This window comes from Octodon degus, unplaced genomic scaffold, assembly GCF_000260255.1.
Source record: "Octodon degus isolate 3935 unplaced genomic scaffold, OctDeg1.0 scaffold00221, whole genome shotgun sequence".
Lineage (NCBI taxonomy): Eukaryota > Metazoa > Chordata > Mammalia > Rodentia > Octodontidae > Octodon > Octodon degus.
The window spans coordinates 911,039-914,503 of record NW_004524797.1 but is presented as its reverse complement, the minus strand read 5'-3'; positions in this window follow the sequence as shown (position 1 = coordinate 914,503).

The window sequence follows — 3,465 nt, the reverse complement described above, 5'->3', positions numbered from 1 at the left end:
GGCTACTCTTCTTCAATGGTTGCTGTCTTTTTTTTTTTTTTTTTTTGAGACAAGGTCTCACTATGTAGTGGAGACTGACCTTGAACTCACTGTGTAGCCTAGGTTTGTTTTAAACTCATGGCCACCATCCTGCCCCAGCCTCCTAAGTGCTGGAATTACAGGTCTGCACCATCACATTCAGCAACATCTGGTGTCCTTTATATGTGTCTAGCCCATTTACTGTCATTGTTTTTAAAGAATGAGAAAGAGAAAAAGGACAATACAGATTTTCTAAACAAGACACCAAATTAACAAACTGTTATAATCAAAGTAGTTGTTCAGGTTATCAGGTACAGGTATGCAAAATGATCAAACAATATAAGCACTAACTGTTCCTTTTAATGAACTAAGAGAAATTAGTAGTATAATTATCTTAGCTATCATATATATATATATACCCCCTTTCTTCTTTTTTTTTCCCCATCCCAGTTCTTTCCCATTGAGCAGTTTCTTTTCCTTTTACTACCTACATCTATTGTACCTTTTGGATCTTACTCTTTCAGTTTCTTACACTAGGGAGACAATATGTTTACATGTGAGAGTCTGATTTATTTCACTATGTATAATCTCTAGTTGCACCCATTTTACCTATAAAAGCCTCAAGTCTATCTTTCTTTAGCTGAATAGTACTCCATTGTATAAAAATACCACATCTTTTTTACCCATGCCTCCACTGATGGACATTTATGCTGTTTCCAAGACTTAGCTATTGCAAACTGAGCTGTTATTAACACAGGTACATATATCACTATGCTGTGATGTTTTCATTTCTTCTGGGAAAGTGCCCAAGAGGACAATAGCTGGGTTGAATGTGACCACTAATCCTAGGTTGGCTTTTTTTTTATCTCCACATTGATTTCCTCAGTGGTTGCACCAGTCTGCACTCCCAGCAACAGTGCAGAAGGGCTCCTTTTTCTCTACAGTCCCTCCAGCATTTTTTTTTTTTCCGGAACCGGGGATTGAACTCAGGCCCTTGCGCTTGCCAGGGAAGCGCTTATTCCGCTGAGCCATCACCCCGGCCCCAACCTCCAGCATTTGTTATTGGCTGACTTCTTGATGACAGCCATTCTTTCTGGAGTGAGATGGGATCTCAGTGTTGTTTTAATTTGCATTTCTCAAATGACCAATTGTGTCCTAAACCCTGAGTCAGATTCTACTCAGCTCTGCACATAAATATGTTGATCACTTTAAAAATGGCTTTGCTTTTAAAATGCTTAAGTATTTCACTCATATGTATTCAATAAATGGTAGCTATCAATAGTATTATTAATTATTATCATCTGGTCAGTCAATGAATTAGTTCTTTATGTCTAACTCAGTGTACCTAAATGTTTCATAGATTATATAAAAATGCAGTACCATGACTCCCAAAATGACATAATTCACCTTAACATAATAGCCTTGTCACTGAGTTTGTTCTAACTTTGATTAGTGACAGGATTTTCATAAAGATTTTTAAATTCTACTTCAATTCTAGTAGAACATTCGTTTGTCACAGAAGGAAAGAGAGTGTCCCAAAAGCTTAGTGTTTGGCTACATTCACACAAGTATTGGTAGTAAAAAATGTAATTCGTGTAACAAAGTATTTTGACACTTTTTATAAGTGGACATGTCCAAAATTAGCATGTTTGTAAGTTAAAAATCGGCAATGGTAATGCTATATTTTTAGAATCACTACATTAACCTAACAAGCTGATATTCAAATTGATGATTGTTACTTTCCTTTCTCACTTCTGTCATGTAGACATAATTTCATTAGATGAAGTCAGTTGCATGCATATGAGCTATGAGATTTAAATGAGGATGCATCGAATTATTTGACCAGAATAATTTTGTGGTTTCTTTACTAAAGAATGATACTATGCTACCATTGTACTTAAAACATATTGTTAAACAAAATGATTATCCCCCAGGCTTTGAGATGAAGAACAAATAAATAGTTGACATATGAAGAAAAAAAAAAATGGCTTTGCTAGAAATTAACAGCAAAAGAACCCACAGAAAATATGCACACAGAAATTAAATAATACATTATTGAATAATCAATGGATCACAGAAGAAACTGGAGAAATAAAAATGTATTGGAAAATGACAGTGGAAGCTCTCATACCAAAACCTATGGAATGCAATGAAAGCAGTTCTAAGTGGGGAATTTGTGTGCTGTGAACCCACACATAAAAGAATAGAGTGCTCTCAGGCATAAAGCTCATGGTCTTAGAAAAACAAGAACAGTCTAAATCTGAAATTGATAAAGGGAAGAAATTATAAAGAATACAGCAGAAATTAATGCAATTGAAAGTAAAACATGATACAAAGGATCAAAGGGTTGGTTCACTGAAAAGAAAGAAACGGAGTCTGGGGATGGGAAGATGTAAGGGAGGAGAAGAGTAGTGGGGATTAAAAAGGGAAAACCTTGTTTTGTCCAAGACTGTAAGGCAGGGATAGTTTGGCCTATGCCTATGATGCTGGGGTGTGTCTCTTCCTATTCCTCGTGCTGCACCAGCAGCTCAAGTGCTGGATGTCCTTCAGCTCTATTCCAAGGCTGGGACATGTGGGCAAGGTGGGGACACCAGCTGTAACAAGGACTCAGTAGTTCCAACAAAGTAGAAGCCTGGAATGTTCTGTGCAGGTGGATGGTGCCAAACAAAGGATTTGAACAGCCTCTGGGATGAGGTCACTATGACCTTCCAGGGGTCCAAATCCATCATCAGAAGCAGCAGCATCTTTTGGATCTCTACCCTAGGGTGACCGATAAAATTAATGAGCTTCAGTCCACCCCAGAAAAGCAGTAAAAGCCTGTTGCTGGCTTTGTTCTCTGAGAAGCAGCTTGGTCACTCTCTTGGCCCACTGCTGACTCCCTTTAGACAAGGCCCCACTGGCTGATGCTCCCCTTTCCTGAACTTTTCCTGGAATGAGTATGTGCTTGTAGTATCTGGCCCAGTCTTGTTTCTACCATCTCTGGGTCAAAAGATTCATCATCCAGTATCAGTTCTATATTTTATTATTACTATTTTTTTTGGGGGGGGGGCTGGGGATTGAACCCAGGCTCTTGCTCTTGCTTTTGCCAGGGAAGTGCTTATTCCACTGAGCCATCTCCCTGGCCCCTTATATTTTATTATTTTATTAGACAGTCTAGCTGTGTAGTTCAGGTTGACTTGAACTATGTAGCCCAGGCTGGTCTAAAACTCGCAGTGATTCTCCTGCCTCAGCTTCCCAAGTGCTGGGATGAACCAACATGATAGGCTCTTCTGCACATTTTAGTGAAGACCCTGACCTACTAAGGACAGTGAGTCCTTAGTAGAGAACCTTGACACATGAGAATATCAAATAGTTAAAACCTTCATGATACGCATATTAGGGGCTGGGGAGATGACTCAGTGGAATAAGTGCTTTCCTGGCAAGCGCAAGGGCCTGAGTTCAATCCCC